Source organism: Panthera pardus, unplaced genomic scaffold (assembly GCF_024362965.1).
Source record: "Panthera pardus isolate Hobbes unplaced genomic scaffold, ASM2436296v1 HiC_scaffold_16, whole genome shotgun sequence".
NCBI classification, from domain to species: Eukaryota; Metazoa; Chordata; class Mammalia; order Carnivora; family Felidae; genus Panthera; species Panthera pardus.
Genome location: NW_026526721.1, coordinates 132,154,758 through 132,179,715, shown reverse-complemented (window position 1 = coordinate 132,179,715; position 24,958 = coordinate 132,154,758). Strand labels below are relative to the sequence as shown.

Sequence of the window (24,958 nt, the reverse complement as noted above, 5' to 3'; positions counted from 1 at the left end):
AGATGAGAAACCCAGAGGATGAGGGAATAGAGTAAGGCAAATAAGGTACTGGGGGTGCAAAATTTAAAGAGGCATGTATTCTCAGGGTCAAGTGCAGTAAGGATCCAGTGTCTCCTTAAATTTTGCACTCGAGGCACCTCACTCGCTTCGCCTTCTCCTGGTCCTGAAACAAATGCCCAAAGAGGTCCAGTTTTCTCTGCTAGCTGGAACTAATACAGGTCCTTTAACCTCTGCTCTGGAATCTTCCCCTCCAGTAGGCTACCCCCAGCTCTGGCCAACCTTTGGAGGGAAGACCTTCAAAACCACGCAGGAAGTTTTGTGCCCAGCTAGAGTAGCGGTTCTGGCTCTCAATCGAGGTGGCATAATAGAATATCCCCAGGGAGCCTTAACTGTTTCTGATTCCCGGGTGCCACTCAGATTTTAATTTCAGACTTGTTCTGAGATGGGCCCTGCATCATATTTATTTGTTTTTTTTTTAATATTTTTTAACATTTATTCATTTTTGAGAGAGAGAGACAGAGACAGACAGACAGACAGAGCATTAGTGGGGGAGGAGCAGAGAGAGAGGGAGACACAGAATCCAAAGCAGGCTCCAGGTTCCGAGCTGTCAGCACAGAGCCCGACGTGGGGCTTGAACTCACAAACCATGAGATCATGACCTGAGCTGAAGTCAGATGATTAATCGACTGAGCCACCCAGGTGCCCCTGTTTATTTGTTTTTAAAGCTCCTCTGTGATTATTATATGCAGCCAAGGTTGAGAACCATTGCATAATAAAAACAATAATAATAATAACTGTCCAAATAAAAACCCAGATTAGTTAAGAAAGGGCAGGTTTTGTTTAAGCCGTGGTGTGGAACATCATTGTTTGTGTCCTTTCCCATTGTTATTGTTAATTCAGTACATTATCTGCATCCATAAAGAACTACCTTATTTAAGAAAAAATGAAAATCAAACAAGCACGTAGCACCTTGGCCTGCATTAAGACTGCACTGATTCTGTCCCACAGTGCAAGACCTCACCCACCACAAGGCAATCATAGTATTCCAACGGGTGGACTTTTGCACTCTCAGTGGGAAAAATGCAAAGCAATATATATACAAGGGTGGGGCACCTGGGTGGCTCAGTTGGTTAAGCGTCTGACTTCCACTCAGGTCATGATCTCACTACTCGTGAGTTCAAGCCCCACATCGCGCTCTGTGCTAACAGCTTGGAGCCTGGAGCCTGCTTCAGATTCTGTGTCTCCTTCTCTCTCTGCCCCTTCCTGCTCACGCTCTGTCTCTCTCTGTCTCTCAAAAATAAATAAATGTAAAAAAAAAATTTTAATAAATGAACATTTAAAAAATTAAAAAATATATATAAACAAGGGAAAATAGAACCATTTGACCAAACAATGACTTTGCTAATTTACAAATCACTCCTCTTATTGATTGAGACACAGAGGATCCTCCAAAAGGAAGAGAGATTTTACCATTTTCATCAGTGTTTGTCAGAGATTTGAGAGCAAGAATTCTGCATTTATTCAAAAATATTCTAGACTATAGGCTTTTTAGTAACACGGGTATACCCAGAAATCCCTATTTCACTCAAGAAAAAGTAAACTCTATGAATCAATTTGTGGTGGTGGTTCCCTGATTGCATACATTAGTCAAAACTCATAGAACTGTACACACTAAAAGTGGTCAATCTCACTGTAAGTAAATAGCATCTCAATTTTTAAAATTAAACATAGGGAGGGGCGCCTGGGTGGGTCAGTCAACTCTTGACTTAGGCTCAGCCCCACGTGGTTCATGAAATCCAGCCCCACATCAGGCTCTATGCTGACAGTGCGAAGCTTGTTTGGGATTCTCTCTCTCCTTCTCTCTCTGCCCCTCCTGTGTGTTCAATCTCTCTCTCTCTCTCTCAAAATGGATGAATAAACTTAAAAAATAAAATAAAATTGCTCTTCTGAAGGCATTGTTTGTACTGCAGGCCAGCATCTCTGAGACTAAAGACCTACTCAGTTGCCTGTGTAATCCTGGGTATCCCGTTTAAGCACAAGTTATTCATCTTTGAGAACTAACAAAATCAGGTATTAGAAATCATGGTATCACTGAGTAGAATAAATTGTCTGTGAATTTAAATGCAACAATAGCAGAAAGTTTGCCATATGTCAGGCACTGTAATGAAATGATCAAACTTTTCTTTTCAACAGGACCACTCTGGCTTCTATGTTGAGAAGTGATAGAGGTGAAGGGAGGAAGGGGTGTGAACAAAGTGGAAGCAGGGAGGCCCATTAGAAGGGTATTGAAACATTCAGGTGAGAGATAGTGATGGTTTGGTCCGCAGTGAAGGTCGTGAAAGTGGTGGGACAAGGTTGCCGTTTGGATATTTTGAAGACAGAATCCATCATCTTTGCCGATAGATTGGATTTGAGGTGTTAGAGAAGAAGAGGAGGCAAGAATGTCCTATAGATTTGAGCTCCTGAATAGCTAGAAGGATGGAGTTGCCATTTCCTGGGATGGGAAGATAAAAGAGAAGGAAATTGCAAAGGACAGAAGGTCAGGTGTTCGGCATGTTAAGAGTGAGATATCTACTAGCTGTCCAGTAGGGTTGTCAAATGGGCAAGTGGAGAAATGAGTCTGGAGTTCAGAGGAAGGGTCAGCACTGCAGGTGGGTAAGCTACAGCCATGACGCTGGAAAACTTACCATTGGATGAGGGAGGTAAGAAAGAGAAGAGGTCCAAGGACTGGGATCTGGGACACTGCAACATCAGAAGGTTGTGGAGGTAAAGAGCAGCCAGCAAGGGACCGAGCAGGAGCAGCTAACAAGGTAAGAAGAGGGTGATATCCTGGAAGATGAGGGAAGACAGTGTATCTGTAGGGGGAAAGATCTACTGCATCAAAAAGATCTTGGAGGTTAAACTTTTAGTGAGGCAACCTGAAGGCTGAGTGGCCGGTAGCCCTCCCTGGATCTCAGTCCAAGAGGCCACCCTTCCTTCCTCACTGTCAGCTTGCCCATTTCTATCTCTGTCACGTGTGTTATTACTCTCTCCTGTAGTCAGCTCCATTCTCTATCTTGAGCTCTCCTCTTGGTCATTTCACTATTTCCGGTGCCCTGTGTATGCTCAATAAATGGTTATTGACTAAACAAAAGATGAATGAGTGAGAAAATGGTCAGGGATGGGGACGGGACTGGAGAGAGGTTTATATGCCTCCTATCCCCAACATCTAAGGAAAATGAGTTGTCTTCAAGTGCCACAAGAGTCAGGGTTCAGTTGGAGCCTCTTCTCTTGGCTCACATGCACTGTTATATTTTCTGGAATTCTGATAGCTGGCTATTAAAAACAGCCATAATTAAAAACTACATTATGCAAACTTATACCCAAATAAATACATTAAATGCAAAGGTAATAAAATCTCCACTTCCCAATTATTTCACTACATTTTACTATTCTCTGTGCTCTTGAGTTTACCACTTCTATTGTATCTGAATGGTGGAAACACTATAAAATGCGGTGGTATTGGATTCTTCTTCCCAACATCGCATTCGGTGGTATCATGTTGGTAGCTTGAAACAGAAACAGACTACGGTGAGAGTGTTTCCACCACAGACACAAGCGCTTTCTACAAATCAGGGACCCCTCCCCCCAGTCTGTTGTTAAACCTTTGCCATCTTACCATTGGCAATGTTCTTTTATTATTATTTTTTTATTTGAGAGAGAGAGAGAGAGAGAGAGAGAATCTTTAAAAAAAAATTTTTTTTTTAAATGTTCATTCATCTTTGAGAGAGAGAGAGACAGAGCATGAGCAGGGGAGGGGCGGAGAGAGAGGGAGACACAGAATCCAAAACAGGCTCCAGGCTCCGAGCTGACAGCACAGAGTCCAACACGGGGCTCGAACCCGGGAACAGCATGACCGGAGCGGAAGTTGAACACTCAAACGACTGAGTCACCCAGGTAAATATATATATTTTTAGATGTTTATTTATTTATTTTGGGAGGGGAGGGGCAGAGAGGAAAAGAGAGAAAGAATCCCAAGCAGGCCCCATGCCCAGCACAGAGCCCGATTTGTGGCTTGATCTCACGACTCTGAGATCATGACCTGAGCAGAAATCAAGAGTTGGATGCTTAACCAACTGAGCCATCCAGGCGCCCCAGCCCCTGGTTATTCTATATTTCCTATAACAACCTCCAGTAGGCGACCTTTCTTCAACGGGGGAAAAAAAGATCACTGAATTCTCTGAGAAAGCAACATTTTCTTCTTTTAATTTCTATCTTTTACTTGTGTGGATTGCAGGTGGACAAAACAACCAGTGGATTCACTGAATTCTTTTTCTCCCACCAGTGGTTTGATGGTTTGCAGACAGCTAGTGTTTAGCACCATCAATCAAAGACGTTTGAACATCACCACTGATGACTTCTCTCCCAACCACCACCCTGCAGCCTCTTCTGCTGGATTCTTATGAGAGAAAGTTTAGATTTATAAAAATCACTCATTATTATTTAACTGGGTCGGCAGCTGAGCTGGTTATGAAACATGTGTCTGGATCGGAAATGTGGGTATAAACTGCCAGACTTTAGGGAATTAAAAAAAAAACATATATGGTGAATGTGGAGGAGAGTAAGATTATTCCCTTTGAATGCTAAGATTCCAGCCTGATTCCTCTCCAGGTCTCTCTCCAGCTCCCGGATGATGCAATTCATCTCCCCACTGGAGTGCATTATGCTCTCTTTAAAGACCCAGAGCTAATGGAATGCTGAGAAAATCAATCCTTTCTTATTATGCAGGCCTGCTGTTTGGTAAATGGAAAGCAAATCCTTTCTTCTTCTAAGTAGGAAAAAAAAAAACCAAACAAACTTGAGAGACACCTTGATTATATCCTCTGCATGTCCTGAATGAGAGTCTACACACAATATCTGTGCTTAACATACATCGAATTCAAGAAGGCCAGGTGCATATCCACTCACAATTCAATGGAGAGACGGCACACACACACCCTCTCTATCTCTCTTTCTTTCTCTCTCTCCTCTGAAGAGGGCATATATCATAATGCAATACTTAGGAGGAGATGTATTAAATTGACATCTCACATCCATAGTAATTTTTTTTACCATTTATTAAGCATTTACCATGTGCCAATTATCATGCTTTAAGCATACTTTTTTTTTAAATTTATTTATTTTGAGAAAGAGAGAACAAGTGGGGGAGGGACAGAGAGAGGATCACAAGCAGGTTCCATGCTGTCAGCAAGGAGCCCAATGCGGGGCTTGGGCCCATGAGCCGTGAGGTCATGACCTGAGCTGAAATCAAACGTCATAGCCAACAGGTACCCCTAAACATTTCTTTTAAACAACAACCTCAGTAAGTATATTCTATTCTTATCCCCATTTTACATTGAGCAAACTAGGTGAGATAAGTGGACTGAGGACACTGTTGGGAACACACTCTGGATTTAAGCCCAGTTCTGTCTGACTCTAAAACCAGGGCTACGAAACTTAGTTCCATGCTGATGATCATGCCTCACTTAGAACTAACAAAGTGAAAAGCTATGGGCAGTGTCAGATTTGATATAAGGATTCTGCTAAGAGTGAGAATACATTGCCTTGCAAAAAGATGAGCTCCCTGATACTGGAGGTATTCAAGAAAAAGTTGAAAGAACACTTCCTAGTGGAGGCTTCACCATTTGGTAGGCTTCTTGTTCTAAGAAGAATCGTTGGTCAAATCTATTTCCCTAAGTGGATTTTTCACCAGAGAAACAGAGAACATATTTTTGGTAAGAAAGTTGACTGTTCTAGGGGCACCTGGGTGGTGGCTCAGTCAGTCAAGCGCCGACCTCGGCTCAGGTCGTGATCTTGCGGTTCATGAGTTCGAGCCCCACGTCGGGCTCTGTGCTGACAGCTCAGAGCCTGGAGCCTGCTTCGGATTCTGTGTCTCCCTCTCTCTCTGCCCTTCCCACACTCGCACTCTGTCTCTCAAAAATAAATAAACATTAAAAAAAAAAAAAAGAAAGAAAAAAAGTTGACTGTTCTACAAAACCAGACTAGAAATGATGGACAAAATGCAATGATTGGGCCATCGTGAGGAAGGACTTCTTTTTAGTCCATGCAGTGAACAAGGCTTCGCTGGGAATGATGACCTTCTCTCCATGAGGTTGTTTATGGAAAAGCTGGTGACCACACATAGAGTTTCTTTTGCCTCTACCCTTGTCTAGGGGACTTTATTTTCTCTCACTTGTAGTTTTGCCCCATTTTCCTAACCGATCCGTCCTCCAATCTCTCCACAACCTAGCCCATCCTCACACTGATCTGAGTTATCACCACCACCACCCAAGGCAGTCTTACTTTTCGCTCTCTTGCTTAAAGACTTGTTAGCTCACATTGGCAGACTGAGTTCCCAGGGAAGCAGGACGAGACAGAGACCAGCAGGTCCGATGTTTACTCAGCAGAGCTCTTGACATGAACACCTGTGGCCAGGAGGAAAGGAGGCAGGACTGGGCACATGGAGAAGTCATCACAGCAGAGCTGCAACTAATCCCAAGGGGGACTTTCGATACTGGGACGGCCCTTCAGAGTTCTCCTGAAGTGGGGTAAGATGGGCAGCCTCTTTCTACTCCTATGTAGACCAGTCATCAGATGTAGGCTGCTCCAGGAAGCTGCGCGAGTTCAGGCAAGGCGGCTGCCTTCAGGAAAGAGTGCAAGAGAACTGAGACACAGGGCCATCTGCTAGCAGCACTCCATGAAGCTTAAGCCCACCGGTCCTGAAAGGGGATCTGGGCAACACAGCACAGTATATGCCAGTGGAACACACTCAACTCTTTGACCTGACCTGCCAGGCCCTTTGCAATCTAGCCCCCGCTACCTGCCCAGCCCCATCTTTCTCCATTCCCTATTGCTGAACACAGATCCATTCGGCTTCTCAGGGGATTCTTCAATGTGCTGCCACTTTCATGATTTGTACATACGACTCGCTCTTTCTAGGATGCCCTTACCTGCTGTATTAGCTTCCTATGGCTGCTGTAACAAATTACCACAAACCATGTGCCTTAAAACAACACACATTTATTTCCTCACAGTCCTGGAGGTCCAAAGTCCAAACTTCAGTTCACCCAAGTCAAAATGCAGGTGTCAGCAGAGCCATGCTCCCTGAAAGCTTTGGGGAAGAATCCAACTGTCTTTTCCAGCCTCTAGAACTACATTCTTTGCATTCCTTGGCTCCAAGTTCCTTCCTTCGTCTTCAAAGCCAGCAGCAAAGTATGTATCTTGCTTCATTGTCACCTTCACTTCTGCTGCTGTTACACCTACCTTTGTCGCCCTCTTATAAGGGTATTTGTGATTGCATTTGGCGGTCCACCGGGATAATATCGGACAATCTCTCCCACCTCGAGATACTTAATCACACCTGCAGGTCTCTTCTGTCATATAAAGGTAATGTTCGCAGACTCCAGGAAAAAGGACCTGGTTATCTTTGGGGGCCATTATTCCGCCTACCACACCTGCCTCGACCCACCTCCCTTTCAAGTCCCAGATCAAGTGTCACCTCTTCTGTGAAACTTACACTGACATTCTCAGGTAGCTTGAATTGGCACCGCATTGTCATCCCTCAGCACTCAGCCTATGTCTTTATTCAATCAGTTACGCTCTCATGCGTACTTCAGTCATGAAACGATGAATTCATTCATTCGTTGAGCACTTCCTATGTGCCAGGCACCGTTATGAATTCTTGGGATTTGAACAGTGAACAAATGGGACAAAAGGCCCTGCCACTGTCTAGCTTCTATTCCAATGAAGGTGGACAGACAACTTAAAGTTAACATAAATAGTGTGTTAGGAAAAAACAAGTAGGCAAAAAAAAAAAAAAAAAAAAAGCAAGAGCATGAGCATGAGCGACAGCCAGGTATAGGAGAATAGGAATGTAGCGGAGGAAGATGGAAATAGTTGCAATTTAAAATAGGTGGCCAAGGAAGGCCTCAAGGAAATGGTGACATTTGAGTAAAGCCTCGAAGGAGATCTGGATGGATATCTGGCAGAAGAGCTTTCTCTAGGTAGAGGGAAGCACGAGCACCAAGGTTCTGAGGCTAGTGTATGGATTACCTGTTTGGGGAGTAGAGAAGAGTTTCTAGAGCATTTTGTGCAGAGGGGTAATGTGATCTGTCTTTTAACAGGATCCCTTTCCTGGGGCTGCCACATATAGCCCTATGGGGTGTACGTTTCACAGCACAGTCTAGTGGGTTCCGTTTACATTTTTAGTCCATGTACATAGACTATATGTGTAACAAAGAAACTATAATGGCTACTGGCTGAGAGAAAATGAAGGAGATGCCAGGGTGGAAGCAAGAAGACCAATGAAAAGGCCTTTATAATAATTCAGGCAATCTATCTACCGCTAGGCATCTCCAATGCCTAGAACAGTACCTGGAACATGGTAAGCAGACAAGAATAAAATGACTATCACATTTTGTATCATAGTGTAAGCTAGATTTGAGGACTCACTGGTTACTTCTTGGATTCATACTCTTGAACGAAGGGGTAGACCAGATGATTTTTCAAATCTAAAATTCTGTCAACCCAACTGCCATCTGGGCTTCTCCATTAGGATGTTCCACTATCATCTCCAATTCTACACGTTTAACCTGTATTTCTTTCTTTCTCCCCTCCCCACCTGAAAGAAGTTCCTCCTGGCTTTCCTCATCTGTTGATGGAGGCATCATTTTCCCACCTAGATTTGAAATCTGTTATTTTAACCAACTATATCCAGGTCCAAGTCCTGGGACACCTCTTCTTTCAATTTCACTGCCCATAACCCAATCCTGCCCTCACCACGTCTCCCCAGGAGCCAAGAGCCCACGGTGGCATCTCATTCTCTATCCGCCACCAAGTTTCTGCATTTGCGTCTTGCCATCCCTCCCCACCCCTCAGATGCTCTCCTGTCCTTTGCTGTACCTCCAGGACTTCCATCCAAGCTCAAGCCCTTTACGGTCCTTTGTCAGTCCCTATTGGCCCCATCCCTCTATGATCCCATTCTCCTCAAAATTTCTCTGCCCTTTGTGGCCTGGCATTTGGTAATATCTAGAGAGGAGGTGATGGGTAGGGGAAAGAATGCAAGCTTTGGAGGCAGTCAGGTGGGAATAAAATCCCAGCTCAGCCATCTCCTAGTGAGGGGTCTTGGGAATTCATTCACATTCTCTGGGCCATAGTTTCTTCATATTAAAACTTTTTTAAAAAATTAAAACTTTAAAAAGTCTACTTTGTAGACCTGTGTGAGCATCCAAAGATAATGTTTACAAAGCATCTTGTACACATTAGGCGCTTGGTAAATACTGATTCCTTCTTCCCTGCCTGCTGTCCCTTGCCCGCAGCTCCAGTGCTTGTGTTTGGCATTTTGATTCCTTTCCCTACCACCTTATTGAATTCAGTTAAATTCTTATTTATAAGTATATGTTAATAACACATTTATTTCAGCCCGGGTTAGAACACCAGATTTTGGAAAACCCTTTCTCAGTAATTACCTACTTTAGATATGTATCAAAATCACCTTACAATTGTCACTGTCAATTTTTTCAACTTATTTGGATATTCTCAAAAGCACTCTACAATAGAAGAGAATAGTGTAATGAACCTCCGTGTACCTGTTACCCAGCTCCAATAATTGTCAATTCTTAGCCAGTCTTGTTTCATCTATTACTCTAAATTTTTATTTCCGAAGCATTTTTCCCCAGAGTATTTTACAGCAAATCTCAGACATCATATTGTTCTACATATAAATAATTCAGTAGGTATCTCTACTATGTAAAGACTAGTAAAGACTAGTCTCAGTTTGCTAGACCTGCCATAACAAAATACCATAGATTCAGTGACTTAAACAACAGAAATTTATTTTCTAACAGTTCTGGAATCTATAAGTCCAAGATCAAGGCATCAGCAGGTTTGGTTTCTCCTGAGGCCTCTCTTCTTGGCTTACAGATGGCCACCTTCTCTCTGTAACCCCACATGGCCTTTTCTCTGTGCCCATGCACTCATGGTATCTCTTCCTCTTCTTATAAGGACACCAGGCCTACTGCATTAGAGCTCCACCCTTATGATCTCATTTAATCTTAATTATTTCTTTAAAGGCCCTGTCTCCAAATATATCCCTTTGGGGGGTAGGGCTTCAACATTTAAATTTTGGGGGAACACAATTCAGTCCATAATAGGACTTCTCAAAAACATGATTGTAACATCATTATTATACCTAAAAAATAATAATAATTGCTTAATATTATCTAATATCCTGTCCTTGCTTAAACTTTCTTAGTTGCCCCAAAAACATCTTAAATTTTTTTTAAGTTTTTTTTTTTTTTTTTTTTTTTTTGAGAGAGAGAGAGAGAGAGTGAGACAGAGCATGAGTGCGGGAGGGGCAGAGAGAGAGGGAGACACAGAATCCAAAGCCGGCTCCAAGCCCTGAGCTATCAGCACAGAGCCCGACGTGGGGCTTGAACTCACGGACTGCAAGATGATGACCTGAGCCAAAGTCAGATGCTTAACCAACTGAGCCACCCAGGTGAGCTGCCCCAAAAACATTTTTAAATTGTTTAAATTAAGATTCAAAAGGGAGCATATTGTTTTAGAAATACAGATTCCCAGGTCTTTACCCTGGAGTTGTGATTTAGCTTCCACCCAGCTGCCTCTTCAGGAGGCAGCCTCTGTGGAGTCATGGTAATTTTTGACTGTAATGTTACCCCAATGGAAGTTTGGCCATAAATGTTTTGATCAAAATTATGCCAACATTGATAGATTTCTATCAAGAAAGTAATTTCTACAATAAGTGTTTTGTTTGTTTGTTTTTGAAAGAGAGAGAGAATGACCAAGCAGGGGAGGGGCAGAGCGAGTTGGGGAAAGAGAATCTTAAGCAGGCTCCATGCCCAGCTTGGAGATCAATTTGGGACTTGATCTCACAACCGCAAGATCATGACCTGAGCCAAAATCAAGGGTCTGAGGCTTAGACAGAGCCCCCCAGGTGCCCCTAGAATAAGTGTTTTCTTTACTGAAGTATAGTTGGCATACAGTATCATATTCGTTTCACATGTACGACATAGTGATTGACAATTAGATACATTATGCAGTGCTCACCATAGTAAGTGTAGTTATCATCGGTCACCATACAATGTTATTACAATATTATTGACTATATTCCCTATGCTGTACTTTTCATTCTTGTGACTTATTTATTTTATAAATGTGTGCCTCTTGATCTCCTTAATCTCCTCAACCTACTCTCCAACCTCTTCCTTTGCTGGCAACTACCAGTTTGGTCTCTCTATTTATGATTCTGTTTCTGATTTTTTGTTTGTTCATTTGCTTTGTTTTTTAAATTCCACATATAAGTGTAACCATATGGTATTTGTCTTTCTCTGTCTCACTTATTTCACTCAGCATAATATCCTCTAGGTTCATCCAGGTTGTCACAAAGGGCAAGATTTCTTTTCTTTTTTTATGTCTGAGTAATATTCCATTGTATATATGTATACATGACATCTTTATTCATTCATAGGGCTTGTTTCCCTATCTTGGCTATTGTAAATAATGCTGCAATAAACATAGGGGTGCATGTGTCTTTCTGAATTAGTTTTTTTGTTTTCTTCAGGTGAATATTGAGAAGTAAAATTACAGGATCATATGGTACTTCTATTTTTAATTTTTTGAGGGACCTCACATTGTTTTCCATAGTGGCTGCACCAATTTATGTTCCCACCAACTGTGCATGAAGATTCCCAGAACAAATGTCATTAAGTAATAAAATTCATTGATTCCCTAAGCACAATTCGTTTCCAGTTTTACCACTTTTATTATAGTTTATGGGAATTATTTTCATCAGCATTAATTCTTTTTCTGTTTAAATGTTACAATGAAATCTGATTCAGGTTTTCATCCATGTCAAATTTTCCCAATTATAACATCTGCCTTTCATTTTGTGGCCATTATTTCTACTAAATCCAATTTTTCCCCAGTCAGATTTGGGTGTCTACATTTTGGTCAAGGTTGGATTCTTCAGGCCATTTTTTTCCGGGTATGTAGTTTTAGCTGTTGTTACTCTTATTTTGTGGTGGTTATTTCCATCAGGAATATTCATTATTACTTGGTAATAGGCTGAGAGCTTAGATTTATTTCTTTACTTATCCATGAAAAAATGCTATGTATCTAAGACATAGCAAGGGAGATAAAGTGTAGGAGTCAGAAAATGACAAAAAGAGACACACACAGGGGAGACAGATTGAGACAGAAGCTGCAGCTATCTTGAGATACTGTTTGCTAAGCTCTCTGAGGGGTCTGAATGTCCTGAGGGTCAAAATGGCGAGATTAAAACAATATGGAGACCGCAGTATGGTTGTTGAGCATGGGCTAGGCAAATAATTCCAGGACTTTAAATCCTAGGAAGTTAAACACACAGTGTTACTCACCCCGCCTCCTCCCCCTTTTATGGCTCTTTTTATTTCCTTCTTATCCTTGCCTTGGGACTGAATTTTAGCCCTCTGCTCTTCTTGAACTTCAGACTGACCACAGCCTGCCCCAAACCTCTGTTCCTTCCCTTCTATTGTTCATAAAGCACCTTTATCAGTGGTGACCTCCCACATGGTTTTATCAATGTCTAGCACAGTGCCCTACATGCAGTGAGTGTCCAATAATTACTTGTTACTGGTTTATCTTAAAGTATCACCCTTCTGATTTAAACTCCCATAAGCTAGGCCACTGTTAACAAAATCCAAACACATCTAACTCGACCTACCACTTCCTGGGGCTTAAGTGGGTGGATGGAGCCAGATTCGGCAATTCTGAACTGTTGGGGGGCCTCTCAATCTGTCTGCAGAATTGAAGCTTGAAAAGTTTTATTTTTTGCCGACGTTCCCTAGCAAATGCCTGCTGCACACCCACACACTTAGCCTGCAAGAAGAGAAGAGCTGTTGCAAGAATTGTTCCCTCTGGGACCAATCACCACAGGAGCAGCCCTCCCTGAAGATTCGTCCAGCGGGGGGCCTCCAGTCCCTCTAGTCCAGCCCCCCAGCTGCCATCCGCAGAAGCTCAGAAGGAGGAGGTGTTGAGGGGAGGTGCAGAGAAGGGCTACAAATGGCAGCTCCTGGAGGGAGAGTGAGGCCCTGGCGGAGTGACCCTGTGGAGGCCAGGAGGAGGGACACAGAAACCAAGCCAACAGAGAGACAAGTAGATAAGGAGAAGACTACAGGGCTAGGTTTTTGCAGTTGTCTTAAATGGCTTGGAATGGCGGCACCCATAACGTAAACTGTGTGATTACAGCGTTAAAACCTGAGGATTAGCAAAAGAAAACAGAAGTAACAAGAGAGATCTGCTGGCATTTAAGGGAATAGGAGAAACAAGACTGAGACGGGCTAGACTTGATGTTTCTCAGACTCGGCTGCAGGTTGAGATCGCCTAGGGAGATTTAAAAAGACTGAGGCGTGGGTCCCACCCCAAGAGACTTAGTTAATTGGTTTGGGGTGGGTTCTGGGCATCCAGATTTTGTAAACGCTCCCCAAGGGGTTCTAAAGTACAGCCAGCTGAGATCAACTGAGCTACACTGAAGACCGAAAAGGAAATACAATCTGCTGTGTCTTCTGTGGCCCCGCAATGCAAGAGAGAAGGACCTTGGGCCGGACCCCCTTTGGTGTCTGTGGCCAGCTGTGTGTCTCAGTGGAGACAGCTGAGCATGTGCATCTCCAAGTCTTGGTTCTGGTTTGGGCTTGACCACCACCGTGGCTGGTGTGACCTTGGACAATGGGAGTCCTGGTCAGAGAAGACCTGAGCTCACCCTGTGCTGGGCTGGTCACTTCTCCCTGCCTGCACTTCCCTCACATAATCTCCAGCTCTGAAACATTTCAAGTCTCTACTTTCATTAAAATAGCCCAGTCACTTCTAGTTCAACAGATTTTTTTTTCATGAATTATTCAAACTTGGGAGTTGAATGTTGAAAATAACATGTTCGAGTTGTCCTCATTAGGAAGCTTTTAGCTGCGGATCTCCTGTCTTCCACCATATTTACAAAGCCCGGTATCCGCAGTTTTGGGGATGAACGCAGTCAATCACTTACAAAGTCTCTAGAGAATTCCACATGGAAATAAAGTAAGTAATAAAGCCCACACAATAAACAGAAATGGTGCAACAAAGGGAGCAATAAGGAGCAGCCGTGGGCACCCACAGCCTTCAGTAAGCCTCTCGGCCTCGCTGGGCTTCTGTTTCACTTATGTTCATGAATGTCTACTTCATGCCTACCTTGTAGAAGGGGAATTAAACAGATGACAGTTGCCCTTGAAGGATCCCTAATCTGGGGGATTGTGGCAGACTCATAAATAGCCAATGATAAGGGAATATGAATGAGAGGCAGAATGTGGTACAGGCTTTTAACATCTGACTTTCTCCTTGACTTTTAACCATGAAGCAGTAAATCAGAGGAAGCAGAAGGTGGGACTGAGCGATGACACCCCTCAGAGGGGCCCAGAGCCTCTGCCTGTGGGACACCATAAAATCATCACAGACGTTGCCACGTTCCAGACAACACAGGGCTTCATTGCAATTGCGTCTTTAGATGGGATTGCTAAAGCGTGGAAATGAAAACCTAGTGGTCTGTATAATTTGTAATAAACTTATAAATATATTGTAACTCTAGAAGAAAGGTATTTCTAGAGAACAGAAGTGAGATAAAATTCATTTGCTTGGTTTTCAAGATCATTCTCCTTAAAGGGGCGCGTGGCTCAGTCGGTTAAGTGTCCGACTTCGGCTCAGGTCACGATCACACACAGTCTGTGAGTTCGAGCCCCGTGTCGGGCTCTGTGCTGACAGTTCAGAGCCTGGAGCCTGCTTCTGATTCTATGTCTCCCTCTCTCTCCTCTCCTCCCCTACTCGCGCTCTCTGGCTCTCAAAAATGAATAAATGTTAAAAAAAAATTTTTTAAAAAAGATCATTCTCCTTATTATTACTTCATGATTAAATAAATCCCACCCAGGACGGTGGAGAAAGTTATATCTGGTGACTGTGTTCATGCATATCTCTGCAAGAATCAGCAGACAGTAGTATCTGGAATTTTCACAGTATATGTCAAGGAGGTGAGGAAATTAAAATGCTAAGACATTTATGATATCATTTTACTTTGCATTGGAAAAGATGGTTGTAAGCTGTCATAATATAAACCAGTAATTCCTGACCTCTAGTGTGCATGGGAATCACATGTAAACTCGGTTAAAACACTGCTGGTCCCACCCCCAGGATTTTTGATTCAGTAAGCCTGGGCCCGAGCTGGAGTATTCGCATTTCTAACAATTTCCCAGCTGCTGCTGCTGCTGCTGCTGCTGCTGCTGCTGCTGCTGCTGCTGATTAGGGACCACACTTTGGAAACTGCTAATAAGGGTATATAATTTCACTATACAAAATGCTGTGCAAAGCAGGAAAAAAAAATGCATTTGAGGACTCTCAGTGCTGTGCTTCTGCTCTACTGTGTGATCTCTCTTGTCTATTCATGTTCTGACTTAGCTCTCATAACCTATAACACTGATCTGTGGTTGATCAGCAGTAGAGAAACGTGTGTCTTCTTGGCCACCATCATCTTAAAGTATTATTGGCATATAAGTGCTATTGTAAAATCTGAAATTTGGCTCGTCGGTGCAGATTATTTTTCCGCCAGTATCTTCACGAGTGAATGAGATGATTTTTAAGAACTTGCTCTGGGTTAGAATCCCATGATTTTATGAAGCAATGATTTTTAAGAAGCACTGTCCATTTGTTTTGGAAGGAGGAGCAACATCTGTTATATACATCCATTCAGCTACTTATGTGCTAGGCCTCATTTAATTCCCTTGTGGCCCTTTGAGCTGCTGGCCATCTTAGAGATAGAGACATAGAAGTTCACAGAGCTTAGGTAACTTGTCTGCATCCCTCAGCTAATGAGTGATGGAGCAGATTTTGAACTCTGGGCAGTCTCCTTGCTCTGTCCAGCACACTGTGGGCTTTTCTGCTGTGGAGGCAAAGTGAGAATGATGTCGGGGAAATGCTCCTTCCCACAGACTTCTGCTCCCAAACACCACTGCCACTAGGGTGTTTGTGCCCAAGAGGGAAGCTTTGGTGCCAGGGGCCCTTGTTTAGAGATCTGGAATCCCACACACATGGAGAGTGAATGTGGGGCCAGAAGGGAGGGCGGAGGGCTAGGCCAAGCTCAGATAGCACAACTGTCAACCCAGCAAAAAATACAGAGAAAGGCGAAAACATTTCAAAAATACAACCACAGCCATTTTCTTCTTGTTAGAGCCAGTAGCTTTTGACCCTCGATTTGAATGGGCTTTTATTTTCCGTAAAAAAAAAAAAAAAAAAAAAAAAAGGAAAAAAAAAGCTATTCTATTTGCAGCTCCCCTAATGACAGTGTTCACAGGGATGATGGGAGGAAATCTCTCCGTGACACAGGCGGGTCTTGCCAATCTTAACATCAAGTGATTCAAAATCACAGGCTGGAATGAAACTCAGGGAGGAAAACAGACCTACCCAAATCTGACCATTAGCGAGAAGGAAGTAAGAGCTATCAACCAACACTTACCAAGGGTCCCTTAGGGGCCATCTAGTCTTACATAAGCAGCTTTTCAAATTATTTGTAATCAGAAAGCCCAGCTCAGCCAGTCCCATAGGCTGCTAGAAACCCAACCAGCAGACTTCGTAGAGAACGGAAGCCAGGAGCATTAGCAGCAGACGCTGAAGAGGTATTTAAATGATAGCCTACCCTAGGAAGGAGCCCACGCGGGGAACACGGACAGATTCCAGGCTGCGAAGCCACGTTCTTCCGGGAGGGGAGTGGCGGTGGTCCAGCTCAGTGTTTCTCAGACTTGAATGTGCTTGCAAATCACCCTGAGATTCCATCAAATGCAGATTCTGATTCCGTAGGTCTGGAGTAGGCCCAAGAGTCTGCATTTCTACCCAGCTCCCAGGTGATGCTGATGCTGCCTGTCCACAGAGCACATTCCAATAGCAAGAATCTGGACAACTTTCCATGTGAGTCTTGAGTTCTTACGGGAGTCAATTTTCAGATCCTCAAAGCCTGTTTTTCCTCTTTTCTCAAATCTACCTAAGAAAAAATGAGGTCAAAGTTGTACGTTCCTTTTGTGAAATGGACATCTTTCCACCTTACAGAGCAAAGGCCCTCCTCCTTCCATCTCACATCTTAGGGAATACATTGCCTCCATACAAAACCCACCAGGTTCCCTGGTAAAGCAACAATGTGAAACATCGATGTTATGACTGAGAAACTGACTCACTCTAATAAATGGTTACAAACATTTTCACAAGTCAAAGAGTATTGATTCCTTGCTTGCAACAAAGTTGAAGGAGATGTCAATTATCCACTGAGTGTTCTTTTAAAATAATCTTGAGGGGCACCTGGGTGGCTTCATGGATTAAGTGTCCGACTCTTCCTTTTAGTTCGGGTCATGATCTCAAGGTTTGTGAGTTTGAGCCCCTGATCAGGCTCTGCACTGACAGCCCGCAGGGAGTCTGCTTGGGATTCTCTCTCTCTCTCTCTCTCTCTCTCTCTCTCTCTCTCTCTCTCTGTCCCTCCCGCACTTGTGCGCGGGCGCACACACACACACACGCACACACACACCCGCTCTCTCTCTCTCTCTCTCTCTCAAGATAAATACATTAATACAAAAATAAATTTTGAGGAAAAAACAACCACTAAGTGATTTTGAACGTTTAACTCAAAAAAATTCAAAGAATTAAAATGACATTTCTATAACAAAACTTCCAATCCCGCTGCTTAAATATGAACAAAATATCTCAGCATTTACATCTTTTAAAAAACAAAAAAAAATTGGGGTGCCTCGGTGGCTCAGTCAGTTGACTGTCCGACTTTTGCGCAGGTCATGATCTCACAGCTCGTGAGTTCGAGCCGCACAACAGGCTCTGGGCTGACAGCTCAGAGCCTACGGCCTGTTTTGGATTCTGTCTCCTCCTCTCTCTCTGCCCTTCCCCCACTCGCTCTCCATCTGTCTCTCTCTCTCTCTAATATAAATAAAAATTTTTTTAAATTAAAAAAATAAAAATAAAAAATGAAACAATAGAATGAGTACTGATGCTGAAACCTATTCCATTTTGGCAATTTTATTAATAGTCAACATGGAAATATCAATTTGTTTTAAAAAGCAGAGCAATGTAAATAAAGAAAATATCTCTTATGAAAAGATCTGTTTCCAATAAACATTTTGTTTAAAAATAATAATTACCCAAACACATTTATGTTGTTTTCATAATTTGTATACCAGTGATGACTGTATGACTCAACCCAGAAGAAATGTGTTAACACTTAGAGACTTATAGGCTCTGAGTTTATATATATTATTTTGTTATAGAAAAAGATGACACAAATTATGTTTCATAAGGATAAAGTTTTATGAGGTAAAGGAAGGGAAATAGGAATCAAAGAGAAGAAAGAATGATGCAACGTTTAAGAACCTGTTCTTCTATTTCTAAAATGATGCTGATGGCAAATCACCATGGTATATAGGTTCCATTGGAAGCATTTTTAAAAATCATATAAAAGTCTTGTTTTAAATGTCAATACTTTATGAAGAGTTTGCCCTTGTGTATTTTTATCACATGATTATATATCAAATTACCATAGAATATAGATTCCATTGGAAACAGTTTTTGAACTGTGCAAAAGGTTTGTTTTAAAATATCAGCATTTAAGGGTGCCTGGGTAGCTTAGCTGGTCGAGCATCCAACTGTTGATTTTGGCTCAGGTCATGATCTCACAGTTCATGGGACCAAGTCCCACGTCAGGCTCCAAGCTGACAGTGGGGAACCTACTTGGGATTCTCTTTCTCCCTCTCTCTCCACCACTCACACTCAATCTCTCTTTCAAAATAACTAAATAAACTTAAAAAAAATAAATAATAAAATGTTGGTATTCATAATAAGCAGACACTTGCACTCTTTACAACTACTTAAACTCATAACAAAATGTAAATGAAAATTATGAACTATACATAGCTTTTCATATTTTCTCTAACAAGTTCATAGCAAAACAAACAAAAAGTTTGAAGACCACATGTCTGAAAGCTTTTCCTCTGATCTTCAAGGCGCATCAGGACATATCAAGACACAGAGTTGTCTGCTATGAAGCCCTCTCAGGCAAGCAGAGCAACCCCCTTGTGACCTCGTGCCTCCAAGTCTGCCCAAGACCTGATTCCAACCTCACACTGTCATCCCGCAGTGCGATTACCTCTAACTCCTGTTCACATCCTCTCCAGGAGCTCCTTAGCCCAGGCATGAAGGAGCAACTCAATGCTGGAGGACAGATGAAGGATGGATGGATGCATGCATACATGGACAGATTGCAGCCTACGTAGTCAGGCATTCTAGATTATTCAGGACAAAAGCATTGATGTTTAAGGTTAAAAACAGCTCTCTGAGACCCTGATTCCAAGGGGCTTTCTGTATAATAGCATTCCACCAGATTATCACCACCTCCTGCTCATATCATAGAGTAAAGGGTGCACCTGACTGGGAGGAATTAATGTTGTGGCAGAACAGTCTCCTCAGCTTTTAGGATTATCTTTGGTATCTTGGTTTTACTCGTTAGTTTTTTATTTTGTTTAATTTTAAAATAACTGTATTCAAATTATGGGTTATTTATATGGTTTTGTTTGTTTGTTTTCTTTTTTTGGAAGTGGGGAGGTGGGAGGAATAGGGAAGGTTGATAGAGAAGGTAAAAGAGAATACAGACTGGTATCTCCAAACGATATCATCACTTCCTTGAGTTATTTAATACATAGCCATCCATTCCAGTCATCTTCTCATTTCTGATCTCCACTTTTCTTCCTTATTTAATACTTACAAAAATGTATAAAGTATTAGTAATAATAGTATGAACTGGGGCACCTGGGTGGCTCAGTCAGTTAAGTGTCTGGCTCTTAACTTTGGCTCAGGTCACGACCTCACAGTTCATGAGTTTGAGCCCCATGTCGGGCTCTACACTGACAATGCAGAGCCTACTTGGGATTCTCTCTCTCTCTGCCCCTCCCTCACTTGTGTGCTCTGTCTTTCTCTCTCTCAAAATAAATAAATATACTTAAAAATTTTTTTTAAATATGAACTTTCATGGATCGACCACTCTGTTCAAGAAAGAGAACATTATCAGTCCCAAGTCCCCTCTGTGCCCCACCTCCGTGTCTTTCTCCTGACTTCCCTTTTCCCAAAAGTAAGCACTGCTCTAAGCTGTGTGTATATCATCCCATCACTTTTTTAAAAATAGATTTTCACACGTCTTAACACTATATGGTTCAGTTTTGCCTGTTTTTGCACTTTGTATGTTATCATAGTCCATATATTCTTCTACAACGTGATGTTTTTCACTTGACATTTTGTTGGAAAAAAGCATCCATCTTGTGTACGTAGCTAAAGTTCATTAATTTTCATTGTAGCAAGGTATTCATTGCACAAGTATGGCAAAGATGATCCATTTTCCTATTGCTAGCCATTTAAATAGTATTTTATTGTTTTCACTACAATCGAAGTGCTGCTGTGGACATATTTGAACCTACCTCAGTTGCACACGTGTATGAGTTAGTAGGAGGAGGGATCCACCCATTCCTAGGAATTTCTGGGTTACAGAACACTTTATGTGCATGTTCAGCTTTACTAGATAATGCCAAATTATTTCTTTTTTAAATTTTTTTTCATGTTTGTGAGAGAGAGAGCAGAGCGTGGGTGGGGGAGGGGCAGAGAGAGAGGGAGACACAGAATCCAAAGCAGGCTCCAGGTCTGAGCTGTCAGCACAGAGCCCAACGTGGGGTTTCAACCCACGAACCGCGAGATCATGACCTGAGCCGAAGTCAGACGTTCAACCAGCTGAGCCACCCAGCCGCCCCAATAATGCCAGATTATTTCTAACAGTGGTTGGAATAATTTATACTCCCACCAGCAGTGTATAAGACTTCATGTTAACCCATGGCTTCACCAACATGTTTTTAAAATGTTTTATCAATTTGGGGGCTATAAAATGTTACCTCATTCTTTAATTTGTATTTCCCTAATTATAAATGATTGAACATGTTTCCCTGTTTATTGGACATTCATGGTTTCTTTTCTATTAAATACCTTTCTGTGCCTCTTGCCTATTTTTTTAATAGAGTTTTTGCTTTTTCATTGATTTTTAAAATATGTGTGTATTAAACGTGTGTTATAAAACATATGTCTTATATATATATATTACACAACGTACGTTTTTTTTTCTGGATAGAATTCCTTGTCAGTTATGTTTTGTGAATTTCTTTTCCCAGATTATATCTTGTATTTCACATTGTTCTGCCCTCTTTTGATAATCACAAGTTCTTAATTTTCACAGGGCCAAGTTTGACAACACTTTCCTTGCCTATTTTTCTTTGTTTAGAAAACTGTTTCCTGTATGGAGATCAAACAGGTATTCTCCTACATTTTCTTCTAAAAGTTTTGAAATTTTCCTTTTCACACGCAACTCTTTGGTTTACCTCGAATTCACTATTGTGTTCTGTGTGAGGGAGGAACCAAACCCAAAAAAATTTTCCCGTAAGTATATTGCATGTTCCATACTTTTCTCCCCAATCTGTAGTGCCAGCTCCATTATTGGTATAAAACATTCCTAACCATGCATGGGGCAAGTTCTGGGATCTGCTCTGTTCCGTTGGTTTCAATTTAAAAAATCTCTCTTTAGCTTCTTTCCAATTGTGCTTCAATCAGTGTGGGGAAGTCATACCATTATCCTCATTTGGCTGAGGATTTGGGGGGCTATCTGGTAACTGCATCTACCTCACAGCATTGGCGTGAAGATCTCACACAGGATATGACACACACATTGTTTAATAAAATGCCTGGCCCAGAGTAAACCCCTCAGTAAACTGTACTTATCATTACCATGATACCTTATAGTGTTCATAATTTACTTTCTTTAGTGTCAACAGTGGCTACATTCCTTAAAAAATAAATTTATTTTATTTTTATAATTTATTATAAAATTATCTGAGGATATTCAGGGAGGGGGCAGGCCATGTAGCATATACTGCCTGTTTTATGCCAACAAAATTAATTAAAAGAAAAGAGGAATTAAGTCATGAAAAAATATGTGTGTGTATCAGGAGGAAGGATATTAAAAGGAGAGGTGGGCTCTTTGGCCAATGATCAGCCCAGGCCAGATCTGAGAGTGTTTGAAAATTTCATCAAGATTTAAATTTAAGGCATCTTATGGATTGTGGTGATGTTAAAATATGTCCACAAATTCTTTTTTTTAATTTTTTTCATTTTATTTATTTGAGAGAGAGAGAGAGAGAGAGAGAGAGAGAGAATCTCAAGCAGGCTTCACGCTCAGCACGGAGCCCAGTGTAGGGCTCGATCCCACAACCCTGGGATCATGACCTGAACCAAAATCAAGAGTCAGACGCTCAACCGACTGAGCCACCCAGGTGCCCCTGTCCACAAATTCTTTAACATTCCTCTTCTCAAAAAGTGGAGCCTAAATCCCTTCCCTCAAGTGTGGGCTAGACTTAATGGCTTACTCCTACTAACTAATAGATTGTGCTGGAAGTGATATTTATGTGACTTCCAAGATCAGGATCCAAGGTGTATGGCTTCATTTCTGCCCTCTTTTGAATTATTCATAGTGGAGGAAACCCAGTGATATGCTGTGTGGACACTCAGATAGTCCTAGGGAGAGGTCCATGTGGTGAGGAACTGAGGGAACCATCTTGGCAACAGATCATCCAGCCCCAGTCAAGCCTTGAGATGACTACAGTCCCAGCAAAATCTTGACTGCAACTTCATGACAGACCTTGAGTCAGAACCACTTAGCAAAGCTGCTTCCTAATTTCTCAGCCCCAGAAACTATTGAGATAATAAATGTTTGTTGTTTTAAGCCACTACGTTTTGAGTTAATCTATTACACAGCAGTAGATAACTCATATATGGGTCTTCCATGGTTGATAACAAATAAAAAAAGTGATGAAAAATAAATAATTAAAACGTTAAAATTAAAAAATAAATTAATTTAAAAAATAAAATTCAAACAAGTTAATTTAAAAAATTAAAAAATAAAGAAAAAGAAGCTGAGGAGAAGACAGTGATGGATATGAGGAAATGACTTGATGTTTGTATCTGGATAATGACCAGGGTTGGTAGAGGTTTCCATAGTCCAGTGACATTTGCTTAAAAGTAGAAGAGGTACTATCCCATTTGTTAACTTGCTTATTTTAATGAGGAAGAATATTAAGATGAAGAACAGCATTTTAAGTACATGATGTGTCTTCACCTGTATCAATGAATAGCTCCGTTTTACAGATGAAGAAATATAGCTCAGAGTTACACAACCAGTAAGTGGAGAAGCCTGCCCAACTCCAGAGCCCATTCCCTTAAAATTTATGTTATACTGGAATCTTCTATGATACCATAGTCAGTCTTATTATAGAATATCTAATTTCTACCATCCGATTTCATAAACACTTGTTGAACACCCACCGTGTAAGCATCTCACTACCTATGTGATCCCAAATTAAATCTGGGCCTGTCCCTGCTCTTGAGTTGTACACAATCTCAACATAATATCTAAAAGCTGTGACCTTCTTGCCACTTCTGCTGGCACACCCTACCTGAAGGCATCATCCTTCCTCACCTACACCCCTACAAATAGCCTTCCCTAACTGGTTGCCTTGCTGTATTCCTGCCCTGCTCCCTCTGTTCTCCACATGTCCAAAATGATCTTGTCAAAATACCATTTCAGTCATGACACTCGCCTGTTAATACCCACCAATGGCTTTCCACCGAATAAAATCCAATCCCTTCACCACAACCTGCACAACTCCACAGAGTCTAGTCTCTGCCTGTCCCTGATCCCTCTTTCTTTCCCAGTGGCCTCATTTTCCAGCCACATAGGCCACTTCTCCAGTCCTCAGTCCTGTCGGGCCTCCTTCTTCCTGGAAAACTTGTCCTGCTCTTCCCATACTTCCGATCTCAGTTTAAATGTCACCTCCTCAAGGGAGATTTCTCAGACCGCCCCCTTACTCTACCCACCTTTTGTCTCCCAGCACATCATGGGTTTCCTTACAGCAATTATCACAATTTTATGCACGAATACATTTGCTCATTTTTCTATTTTCCCCACTGGAATGTAAACCTCTTGAAGGCCAAAGCCATGTATATCAAGATCACACTTTTTTATGTCCAACCTAGTTCTGTGCCTGCATAGTGTGGATGCTGAATAACTATTTATTGAATGAATCAACCGATCAGCTGAGGGGGGGAGAAAACCAGCAAATAATTATAATATAGGTGTCAATCATAATGGTTACCATTTCTCAAATACTCCTGACGAGCCAGGCAATGTATTCATACACTTAAAATCTTGTTTTGTTGAGTTCTTATCTTGTTCCAAGTCCTTACAAATACCATTTTTTATTTCCACAAGAACTCTGCAGAGCAAATACTATCATCTTCATTATTACAGATGAGGAAACTGAGGCTGTACACAATTTATAACATAGTTTATGGAAGGCCACTAGACAAGAAAGTGGAAAAGTCAAGATGTAACAGAATAGTCTTGCTACCAAGACTACACCTTTGCCTTTTTAAAAATATGTTTATTTATTTTTGAGAGAGAGAGCGTGAGCAGGGAAGGGGCAGAAAGAAAGGGGGAGGCAGGGTCCCAGGAGGGTTCTGTGCTAACAGTGGTGAGCCTGAAGCGGGGCTCAAACTCACAAAACATGAGATCATGACCTGAGCCAAAGTCAGACACTCAACTGAGTGAGCCACCCAGGTACCCCTACATCTCTGCCTTATATCACATCATGTCTCTAAAACTTGGTACGTCACACAAAACATGAGTTAAGTGCAAATCCTTGTATCACCATCACCCTATTCTAACCAATAAAGAACCAGTTATAACCAGGGATGTACCAAGTGCTATAGAACTCCCTGCACTTACTTAATAAAATAT

The 24,958-nt window shown here is 41.8% G+C and overlaps 2 long non-coding RNA genes across 9 annotated transcripts in view; one reads left to right on the top strand and one right to left on the bottom strand.

Annotated features, from left to right (window-relative positions):
* Positions 1–24,958, bottom strand: part of LOC109258784 (uncharacterized) — a 76,595-nt gene that overhangs the window by 10,338 nt on the left and 41,299 nt on the right. For 7 of the 8 annotated variants that reach the window (XR_008422596.1, XR_008422599.1, XR_008422598.1 and 4 more), the window contains one exon: positions 2,688–2,829. The exons of the other annotated variant lie outside the window; for it this stretch is intronic. This is a non-coding gene — a long non-coding RNA (uncharacterized LOC109258784). The remainder of the gene's footprint in view (positions 1–2,687; positions 2,830–24,958) is intronic. 8 annotated transcript variants of the gene reach the window in all.
* The window catches only part of LOC109258798 (uncharacterized), a 35,322-nt gene that overhangs the window by 3,842 nt on the left and 6,522 nt on the right, over positions 1–24,958 (top strand). Inside the window, exon 2 of the long non-coding RNA XR_008422601.1 lies at positions 7,053–7,230. This is a non-coding gene — a long non-coding RNA (uncharacterized LOC109258798). The remainder of the gene's footprint in view (positions 1–7,052; positions 7,231–24,958) is intronic.